Here is a 12613-nt window from a genome sequence, read left to right as displayed (position 1 = left end):
ATATATTATTATATTATATATTAATATTATATTTATATATATTTTCTTTAAATTTATAATCCCCAAAATATTGGAACTACAAACTTGTTCTTATGCGTAATAATATAATATCAAGAAGTTGTTGTATAGGTTGGTAATTATAATCGTCAACGCTTTAAGTAATTTTCATTTTTTTTTTGAAATATTTTAAATCCATATAACTCGGTCTCCTAATTATTATTATACGATACTTTAAATTTTATTAAACTTTCTTTCATACATTTAATTATCGCTTTAATGATAGCGTAAATTAATCCATATATTCGAACGAAAAAAAATTGAATTAAATATCGATTAAATTTTGATCAATCTTTTATTTTTTTTTTTATTATCCTTTTGTTAAGAAAAAAATGTTGTTCTTTTTCGAGAAGATGACTACCCGGCTGCTGGACCTCTCATTTCACCCTGCTATTTCTGATGCCTTGTCAACGGCACATGCTTGAACGGGCGACAACGAAGACCAGCTAATGTAAGAAGAAGAAGAAGAAGAATAAGAAGAAGAAGAAGAAGAAAGAGAAAGAAAACTTACTGGTGGGAAGGAAAGAGGAAGGAAACCCCTCTTATTTTGTGGTATAGTAGTTTTGAGAACGACGTACTCTCGAGACCCTGTGATCGTTCGGATGATTTAAGAATTGACTTGGCCCAACTCTCTCTCTCTCGACCTTCTTCTACGAAAAAATCTCTTCTGTAGTTTCGTTTCCACGAAACTACGTCGCCGAATGACAGCTATCCTGCTTACCCCTCTTTCCACCCTCCAACCTCCTTTTCCAATGTTCAACCCAAACGTTTCCGGATAAAGTACAACGACTTTTAAATCGATTTTATCAATCTTTTCAATATTATCTTTTTCTAAACGGATTTTTGTTTTACCTTTTTTAATAATAAACGTATAAGAGTAGAGATATTTAATACATAAAATCAAATTTTAACCAATTGGAGATAATTAATAATATATCTTTATTTTAATCAGAAATGAGTAATTTTATCTAATTTTTTACAAATTATAGCACGCGATTATTTAAATAACTGGTCATGGTACGTTTAATGTTAATTATATGATTAAAATAAAATAAAAGAAAATAATAATAATAGGAGTTATCAGCAACGTATCGAAACAAAAAGAAAATTCCAAATCTGTATAGTTGCTATGGTGTAACCGTATATGTATATATACATCGTACTTTCAATGCACCTGCTGATAGGCAACACGAGTTACTGGAACCTCTCTCGTTCGACGTTTACACCACACAACTACAATACAACGAATAGTATGCGTGATGATAGTCGTAGTATCGTCAATAGTCATCGTGTCATCGGGTCCATCTATAAAATATTTTCTAATCCCTCTACTATTAGTTATTTTCTATTAATATGATAATTAATGATAATTAAACAAATTAAACGAATCGATCAAGAACGATTTGTTAAAAAGATGAAAGAAAGAAAAAAAGAAGAAACGGAGTAAAACAAATATTTCATCGAGCTATCGGAAAATTATGAACGAATAAAAAATATTCGAAACGTTCGAACCGCGCATATATAATAATAACAATAATAATAATAATATTCTCGTCCGAGATCCGATATCGGCTATTTTATTTTTCTTTCTGCGAGGACGAGTCCACGGCGTACCTTTGAAAATTTTTCATTGACGACCAAAAATAAAAAAAATAACATAACACAACATAACACACAACACACACACAAACACACGTAGGCATTACCTATACCCACGAACTATCCCGTTTTGCGTTGAGGAAGATTCGTAAAAGGCATTGGCCTTTTCGTTCGTGTTACATTACGTCACGAAGAGAATTGAACTCCGGTGAGATCTCATGGGACGTTCTTTCGTGATATACAAGAGAAAAAGAGAGAGAGACAGACAGACAGAGACAGAGAGAGAGAGAGAAAGAGAGGACAAAAAAAAAAGGTCAACGAGAAAATACGATGGTAAAGCTTTACAACACAGAGAGCCCCAGCAGCACGATTACGCGTGGGTAGACATTGCCTTGCGATCTTTAACCGCTTTATTGCACACCACTTGTCCACGCATGCTGTACGCGAGGAAACTTTCGCAATCCAAAGACCAATACGCATTTCTAGATAAGATATAGCAAACAAATAAACATATATTTTTAACCTTTTTCAATGCGTGATCGATTAACCGATCGATCGATTTTATTCATCGATATTTATATTATTAATCTTAATTAATATTTTATTCTCAAACATATACGACAAAAATTATTTGCTCCCGAAGAAAATGATATCGTTAATTGATATTGTCATAAGGGAGGAAAGGAAAAAACAACGATGAGAAATTTTAGGACATGTCCTTCCTTCTCAAGGAAAGCTTTTTCTCTTTTTTTTTCTCGTCCCAAATGAGATACAGGTCCATCCGTTGGATCGAATCTCAGGAGGAAATTCAATCTCGGTGGAATATCATAAACCAGTCGTTCCAATATATTCCGAACCATCGAACTTATATACCACTAGGTATATACAATATATAGGAATGTGATCGAAACAAATAAAGACAATCATCGTGATCCAAAATGCTTAATCTAGATCATCGAAATTATACATATATACATTTACTTTCTACGATTAAACAGAGACAAACATCAATTACAGAAAGTAGAAGTAGGTATATTGTTATAAAGTAATAGGAATATAGAAGCTAATACGAGGAATGGGGTGGGGGGATAGACACAAACACAAGGTGATGTTAACGAGTGGGTATTCTGTTCGTGATCGTGACGAAAACGTCAATAGATCGGGGTCTCTCTCTCTCTCTCTCTCTACTTGGACGCAGACCAGCCGACGTCCGCAAAGTGTTTCAAACGTATATGTGAACCTTGTGTTCCTCAGCTTGATATGTATTTTATACGCATATACTATATATCCTATATACGTGTATGTGTACGTATATGTGTGTATTTATGTGCGTGAAACTGATCGTGCAAGATGACGAGGCGAGAGGGTCGCGAAGAGAGAAGATCGTACACGTAGATGAAACAGAAAGAGTGAGAGAGAGAGAGTATACTAACAGCAGCACATAGGTGCGTGCACATTGCTACTACTTACAATGTGTTAGTGGCGTGATGGTCAGAAAGAGTAGGAAGTCCAAGGGAACGGTTTGAGGGAAGTGAGGAGGGGGGCAGGGGGGTAGGGGGAGAGGAAGGACGGGGGGACTCTCGACTCAATGGGCATCGCAGGAACGCAAAGAGGGATCCGGGAGGCCCGACTGACTGACGCCAGGAACCTCACCAACCGAGACGGCTTGCGTCTGCCTCTCTTCTTCTCTTCTCTTCTCTTCTCTTCTCTACTCTTCTCTTCTCTTCTCTTCTCTTTGTTTGTATGTACGTGTACGTGTATATGAGTATCTCTTTTTCTCTATTTCTCTCTCTTTCTCTTTCTCTCTCTTTCTCTCAGTGTTTTTCTCTCTTGAAGCCAGTAATTCCGTGTTCTGCCTGGCTCTCCACTTCTGCCTGCCTGACTACGCGCGTATAAATATATACGTAACCAAGGGTCGGGATTCATTTCTCGTCGTTATGGCTTATTCTCTCTTCGTTCAATGTGCTTTTTTTCTTCTCTCTCTTTTCTTTTTTTTTTTTTTTTCTTAAAGCGGGGGTGAAAAGGGTATAGGTATAGGTATAGGTATGGGTATATATATGTGTATGTGTGTGTTTGTATACTTAGATAACGAATATGTGGATTGATATCAGACTTAGGAGGAGTAATAGTAACGTAATAGTAACTTTGTATTGCAAAAGGGGGACAGCAGTTATACGGTGACGAAGAAATGTTCTTCTCTATTCGATGATAATCGTTATGATAATGATGATGATGATGATGATTATGATGATGATGATGATGATGTTAAGACGATGATTATTGTGAAATACTTTTTCGTGTTCGAAACATTTTACCGCGAGTGTTTTCTAATCGATCTTACGATACTCTTATTATGCTTGTATAAAGAAATTTATTTGCTTGCGTATATTTATCACTAAGTATAAGTGGAAATTATATACTTCTACTTCAGATCTATCACTTCGATCTTTCTATTACTATGATTCAACGCTTTTATTTTTTTTTCTTACGTATCGGTGAACGACCTTATTCTATCTTCCACTTCCTCTCAATTGATTTTTATATATACTGTATATGTATATATGTGTGTGTGTGTGTGTGTATAATGCAACAACTAAGTTTACTTGTTCTCGCAAAAAAGAAAAAGAAAAAGAAAAAGAAAAGTAGATCAGGGTCAAACGTACATGCAACGTCTTTAGTTTTGTTTACTTTGACCCTATAAAAGAAAACACTCTAGATTGATCAATATTACGAAGAAAATAAAATCATTCTTTTAAATTACGTAGAAACATATGTAACAAGTTTATCCATTGATTAAATTACTTGAATCGATGATGATGATGATGATGATGATATTTGGAAATTCCTCTTATTAATTTGAAATCAAAAAACAATCTAATATAAGATACTAGGAAACACGAAAGTGAAAAGAGTGAATAGTGAAAGATGAAGGTTTGCTTGTGGCTAATGTAAATGGGGAAAAAAAAAAAAACTACAAGGATGTTTCTTCATACTTCTCTGAATATTCGATAGGTCCTCGTAGAAGAAGAAAATTACTAGATAATCTTTGAATACCAAAGATATATTCCTATGGGGAAAATATATTCTGACGAAAAAAGTGGACGGAAAAAAATAAATATTCCCAAAGAAATATAAAAATGAATCTTGACCCAACCCATTTGTCTATTTAAAATCGTTCGAAATAATCGCAACTATAAAATGATATGTATATAATAATCGTATTTTCACTGTTATACGAAAACTGTAATCCAATGGCGAAACGATCATCTAAAGGACAATTAAGTTCTCTACGCGATAATAAAATTTCATTGTTCGTCGCTAGTATAATCGACTCATAAACTATTAAATACTAATTAACTATCCTCGTAATGAATTTGATCAAATTTCATGAATAAAATAAATATACATTCAATCGTGTGTATGTGTGTGTGTTGATCGAATGATAAGTAATGTCGTAATATTTTAAATTGATATCAATAATATTACTATTGTTTATCGCCAAAATCTTAATTGTTACATGATATTTAAAATAATATTTTGAAAAATAAGTATTATATATATATATAAATGAACAAAAGCAATATTTTGTATGCATTAAATATGTCGACATGATTTATTGGCCAATATCTACGTAATAGATAAATAATATTGATTATGATATACCTAATGCCAAGAGTTAAACTTTCTCTACGATTAAAACGTATACGTGAAGATCGATAAATCGTTCCTAGCGAATAGTTAGGTTACTTCCTACGTAATAGTAAACGATTCCTTGATATTCCGCGCATGCGTTAGCGTTGGCACGCGCGAGAACGTTCGAATCGGCCATATTATTCTTGCTAATGAATGAATAAGGCGGATAGAAACGTGACTGCAAGTAAGTACTTACTTAACTAACTAATGTAAGTACGCTGACCCAGCAAACGCGTGATTCTGAGAGACTTAAACGACGTAAAAGGATACTACTACCAACAAAACCGTCGCATAACACTTTTCTACACTCTTATTTTGCCATTCGCTTTTCCTACACCTACACTTAATCATATGTGTATACATATTTATATACGTTATTCCATTTTTATAGGAACATTTTATTGTTTAACAACAATTTTGATTTAACACGATAGACCCAAATTTTGAAGTATACTTTCAACTTTCACGATTTATTGTATTTATTTATGATGATTTTGATTTTTAAGACTTTAATCAATCTTCATGATTAGTATTTATATCATATTAACATATAATTAGAAAAATAAAAGAAATATAAAGTAATAATAATATAATAATAATAATAATAATCAGAGAAACTCGTTTAACTGAACTCAATCATTTTCACTGTGTTTGATAGTACATATATATTTATATGTATATAAGTATTCTTTTTCCTTTCCGAAAGAGTATGAGAGAGAGAAAGAGATGGATATATTGATCGATGATCGTTCAACCATTGTAGATGGTTTACGTGATAAACGATGAATGCCAATCAACTTCTTTTACATATCTTTTTTTTGAATCTCCTTTTTTAACCTTCAAACAAACAAAAAATCGCTTTAGAAACGTACAAGGGAGAAAGTTAATCAGTTGATTCAAACTTTTTTCAAAATTGTATATATTTTTGTCTATAAACTATTTTTATTAATAATTATATTATACTAAAGATAGTTCATTTGAAAGATAATATTTTCTCGTTTTATTGGCATTGGAAATAGATACCGTTTATTCTAGAAACTCGTTTATCTTATCTAATTGTAAGATGGTTTAACCGTTTCTATTGACGATGGTGATGATCGTTTCAAGGAAAGATCTGTATTCCACTAAAGCAATAGCGAGTTTATGAATGAGATTCTTCGATTCGTGGGATTCCTCGAACACTCGATTAAATATGGTTTTTGGTATTTTCTTTTTCCTTATATACATTAGAATTAATAGTTACTTTCAAACGGTTATTCCGTTTGTTACGATCTACTCGAATAAAACTAGTTATCGAGAGGATATCAACTTTACAGATCAAAGCATACACTGTAACTATACTTTGATAAAAAGAAAAAGACAGACAAGTGTATATCTCTAGAAATATCTAAAGAATATATCTAATCGTGTAAGAGTTCAACAGGTGGATATAGCGTGTCCAATTTGTATCGTTATCGTTTCAACGTTTATTACGACAACACGATTCAACCGAGAAACGGATTCGATCACGCAACTATATCAACAATTCAACATAACCGTGATTTGAACGAATATAACTCGATTTATAAATTATTATATACAAAGTCACGATAAAACGTATTTTGAGAATGCACAAAATATAACAAATGTAATTTATATTTATCAAATGTTAACAAAGAAATATCTTTAAAAGTGTTTCACGATGTTCATTAATATTTTTTTCGATACGTCAGTAATTACGTATGTGTTTTCACAAAAATACGTAATTTGAAAGTTACATGACGTTATACGATAGAAGATGAAATCAATTTCTTTGAAAGAGAATATCCATTGAGAACGTTTTAATCTAATCATAGATTTAAAAAATTGGCAATAATTCCTAAGAGAAGATATATTAACGTATATAATTATATACCTATATATTCTTTAGATAGTCTATAATCGTAGATTGAGCGTAACAGAAAGAGAAAAAGACAGATAGAGAAAGAAAAAGAAAGAAGGAACAACATCGAGCACGAAAGAACTCCGTGACGAGAATCGCGATTAAGGTTCCTGACTCACTACCGCATTGTATCCGGTATATGTGTATGTGTTTTACTCTTACATACACTATTTTTAGCGGAACGCGTACATTCTCGAATGGTATGACATACGTTTACACGGATAGATACACCCATTAAGTAAAACCAATTATCTTTAGCACGAATAATGTACTGCACGGTCATTCATGAATTCCTAGTATGACTGCATATCTCTTGAATGAGCCTATATTATTATTATTATTATCGTTTTTTGGATCGTAGAACGAACTATTCGGACAAATTTTCCTTATGCGTGGTTAATAATTCGATTGTTGTAAAATACTTGAGCTAATTATTCTGCTTCGTTATATTTATAATTAGGTAAATATCGATGTTAATTGCATACCAAACGATACAAGATTTATATACGAGATATTTTATGTAAATTAGGTTACTAATAGAATTACATAATATTACAAGGAACGTTAATTAGAATTAAAATAAAATATGTTAAATATGGGCAACGTGTTATTCGTCATGTAATTTTACGTATGTTTGAAAGAAGAAGGAGAAGAAGAAGAAAAAAAAAACGTTGCAGAAAGATCGTCAATAGTGACTCATTATGTAATAAATTTAATATCGCATGTGGGAAGCTCCCAATGTGTAATATAAACGATTATTAACTCACACTTTCAAAAACTCAATTGTAAATTATACTACTACTTTGTCTAGTTTTCTAACATTCCTATACAATTTCCGTATTTATTCATTATTCATTATTACGCACAGAGATAACTATTACGAAAATGATCAATCGAAAATACGACCAATCATTCATTTCTCTTTTATAAATTGACGCAAAATATTATATTATTGTAATATTAAAACATCTAATATTTCGAATAAATTTCTTTAAGAGAAAAAATTTAAAATAAAATATTACTGTATAAGAAAAGAGAGATAAAACGTTTATAATTATTAAATAATAAATAATATATAACGATATATATAATATATATTACTTGATCAATTTGCTTGACGTTTCGTTGTTACTTTTGAAATGGATTGATTCGTCAGATGAGACCGGCTTACATATGTAGACGAGCATAATTCGAATAAAGCCCATCGAAGTCCGGAACCTTTGATGAATTAAACCGACGCTGCTATTAAACTCCATTCAAGTTAGCCACTTATGCTGGTATAGTACGCAATTTACGCGAGAAAAGAATGACACACTCGGGTCTAACGTTAATTACGAGTTGTCAGATAGTAGGCGTTCTTTTACAGGGAAAACGTCAAAAGAGAAAAGAACTTTTTCATGGTGCTTTAAGCCTTGACTTTCTTTTATTATTTTTCTTTGATCCTTTTTTTTGTTTTTTTTTTTTTGTATTTTATATCCGTAAAAATGTATAATGGAGGTACGTATAAATTGCACTCTTATTTTTTTATCTTGCATAATTTTATTTAATCGATAAAAAGTAAGAGTAAGAGATGAAAAGAACAATATTTTTCTATTTTATAATAATAGAGTTAATTAATAACAAATTAATTCAAGCAATCACTATATGGATATTAAAAGTGTATATTTATTTATTCGATCAGTATTATTGATTAAGTATTTCGTAAAATAAATGATATTAATTAATATATCGTATATAATATATTAATTAGTATAACCAATTAAAGCGTGATCATAGATCATCAAATTAATCAAAATGAAATATTCATAAAGTTGCATAAAGATTACCGAAAGCTTATGTTATTGCATATTAATAATTTATTATATTATGAATATTGAGTATCTAAAACCAATGGAATTAATAACTACCATTTATTTACATAAATTAAAAATATTGATCAAATAAATAAAAAGAAATATTTTTTACAAGGGAAAATATATATATATATAAAATTAAAAATAAATTAAAAAAAAATAATATATAAAAAAATTAAAAATAAAAAATATATATAAAATTGAATAATAATATAAAATTGAATTAAATAAAAATTTGTATAAATTGTAGAAACTTTTGCGAATAAAATAAAAGTTTAAGAGAACACGGATATGAATGATATATGATGTGTTATAATATTTTGTTGTCTTGACGTAATTATTATTTTCTTACTTAAAATTATATATGTGTTTCTTCTTCCTATTATTCTTTTTTTCCTCTTACGTTAGCACACACTATACGTAACAATTTTCTCCGAGATTTCGTGGAATTAACGCGGCAGTAGCTAGACCTCAAGTGATTGCGACTAATTGTACTTGGAATCGATCATTTAACGGATATTTCCGTCCAGTTTTTTTTTCTCTCACAGTTAGTCAGTCAGCCAACCAGCCAGTCAGTCAGCCAACCAGTCAGCCAGCCAGCCAGCCAGTCAGCCAGCCAGCCAGCCAACGAAAAAAGTTTGCTTCGTTGGTGGTTTCTTCCACCTTTTGTGTCCTACTATTATATTCCCTTCTATCATTTTATTTCTTTCTCGAGTAAAACAAAAAAAAATAAATAAAAAGAACTTCGAAAGTACGACAAAATATTTCTACGTCAATTTTTCTCGAAGAATTATATTTATATCATGTAATTATGTATTTCTTTTTTTTCTTTACTATCATTTATAATTTAGATCAATTAATTCATAAAAATTGATTTAATACGTGTAGAGAGAAATTTTGAAAAAAATATATATATATAAGTTAACGATTTTAATGAAAAATTGTATCCATCTCTCAGCTCGATCATAATTTTTAAATATAATAATTAATTAGGAGACCAAAACACTGTGCTGTGTTTAATTATTAGTTATTGATGTTTTCTCGACGAAATAACTACGAACATTTCTAATCAAATTTGATAAATAAAATTCATTAACGTTACTTAATGCAACGATAACGTTATAATATAAATAATTGAATACTACTATAATACTATATATATTTTCCTCCAAGTATGATGTCATAGTTATAACAAAGCTTGATTATAGTTATAAGGAATACACTCTAACACCAAATAAGAAAAATTATGAATTTTTATAGACATTTACCATTAATAAGGAAACCTTAATCGATGTATTGGTAATTTCAAAAGAATTCCTATTATTTGTGTCAAATTCAAATGAAATGTATAATCAATCAGTCATAATTTCTCTCTCTCTCTCTCTCATACTAATTTACAAGCTTTTCTATAACCAATTGTATAGTTAATCATACCTTTTCGCAAATTACATTAACCTAAGCTTTTCAACAACGTTTATATGAAATTGACAAACACACGTCTTGTTACATTAATAAATTAATAATATAAATATTAAGTTGGATCTATATATGCGTGTGCATGCGTATACGTATGTGTGTATGCGAGTGTGTGTGTATATATATACAGTTGAAGTATCGTTAAAAACGGTCATTCGTTGATACGTCAAATGAGAATGACTTAGTGCGTGCGTGCAACGAAGGAAGCATAAAGGCGCGATATGAATAATGTAAGCTTACGTAACGAGACGTATGTCACTTCACTATGTTTCAGAGACACACAACCGTTGGTCGTCAAACCATACACGCAGGCGATGGTTCGATGTCACGTGATAAGCTCAAACCTACGCTTGCGCACGTCAGAATGCCAGCTCATGCAATACAATGCAACACCATCATCACTGCACTACCCTTCGTATTCAGTTAACCCCTTTCATTACTCTTTCCTACTTTATAAACTAAACCAAAAATATTTCTACATAAGATTTCTCTCTCTCTTTCTGACCTATATACGATTATTAATTAATTTACATTATATAATATAAATGATATATATATATATGTGCCCATAATTATGAAAGTGGTTTTTTAAGTCATATTTCTTGTTTCGAGATATTTAAAGGATTACATTTGAACATTAAATGAATTCTATATAATATTGAAATAAGAAACACTATCTAACAGTTCATTTTTGACAATATCGCGAAAATTACATTGAATTAATTTAGTTTAAAATAATTTGGTGTGAAATAACTAATAAATTTATTTGTTTTTAATTTTGACTTAGACCACTTTCATAATTATGGGCACATATATATATATTTCTTTTTCGTGTAATTCTAATTTATAATAATATATCAAAGTATAGATCACATAAAAACACACACACATATACACAGTAGCAAGATTTACATAGGAAACAATCAATATGTTGAGCTAACTTCACGTTATTATTATTATTATTATTATTCGACAATATGTTAGCAGTTTCTAAAAATATTCTTCACCGTTGTTTAAGTAGAAACAATGAAAGAAAGAAAGAAAGGAAGAAAGAAAGAAAGAGAGAGATGTAATAATGGGGTGCGAAAGTAATAAGTAGAGAAGTTCCTGGTTGGTGGAGTGCGTTGAAACAAGAAGAAAGAGAAAGTAAAAAGGGTGATGAGAGGGAGGGGGGAGAGAAACAAGTGAGAAAAGGGGGATGATGGGTTCGTGCATGTAGAAATTCGTAGAAGCGGGGGATATACATTATTCGAGTGTAAAGGGAATTGGAAAGCAGCGCAGTGTTTTGAACGTAAAAGAAATAAAATGATGAAGAAGGAAGAAGAAGAAGAAGAAGAAGAAGGTAAGGGACGTTTACGTAGGATGAGAATGATGATGAGGATGAGGATGAGGATGAAGAAGAATGGCAGTCACGCAGGAGAGAGAGAGAGAGAAAGAGAGAGAACATTATCCATGGAAGGGACCCCGTTGGTGTAGACGTCAGCCTGTTGGCTTCACAGATTCTTAGAACAAATCAAAGATGGCTGCTTACAAAAGAGAGAAGAATACCATTCGACTTGACGCAACTCTCTCCACTCTACGAGGAAGTTTAACCTAACGGAATAGTATCTGTATACGTGAAATTAAGCTGGTATTAATGGGGTAAAAATAGAAAGTACAAAATCACGAATAATCTTCGAATAATCTTTCTTCTTTAAAATTTAAAGTTACATTATAGGAACATCCTAATTTTGTTGCCGTTAATCGTGTTTAGATTTGAGATAACATTTGTTTAAAAAAAAACAAGCACACATGAGCATGTAATATACGTATATTACACTTTAATACTGTATTGGTAATATGAAATATAATATAAAGTATAAGAGAGTAAGTTAATTATAGGAATGAAGAAGTAAGTTAATTAAAAGTCAGAAATATATTTGATAATAGAAAAATAATTCTAACATAGAATAAATATAATACAAAATCAATATATACATATATATATTTCTACATTATGTTAATTAACATTAAT

The 12613-nt window shown here is 30.8% G+C and overlaps 1 long non-coding RNA gene across 1 annotated transcript; it reads right to left on the bottom strand.

Annotated features, from left to right (window-relative positions):
• Positions 1 to 373: 373 nt before the first annotated feature.
• Positions 374 to 799, bottom strand: LOC122519844. The gene is made up of 3 exons (XR_006304379.1): positions 779 to 799; positions 569 to 707; positions 374 to 503 (listed from the first exon to the last, which is right to left on the bottom strand). It is a non-coding gene; the product is annotated as an uncharacterized LOC122519844 (long non-coding RNA).
• Between the last annotated feature and the right edge of the window lie 11814 nt (positions 800 to 12613).

This window comes from Polistes fuscatus, unplaced genomic scaffold, assembly GCF_010416935.1.
Source record: "Polistes fuscatus isolate 324 unplaced genomic scaffold, CU_Pfus_HIC Scaffold3, whole genome shotgun sequence".
In the NCBI taxonomy this organism is placed as follows: domain Eukaryota; kingdom Metazoa; phylum Arthropoda; class Insecta; order Hymenoptera; family Vespidae; genus Polistes; species Polistes fuscatus.
This window is presented reverse-complemented; position numbering and strand designations above follow the sequence as displayed.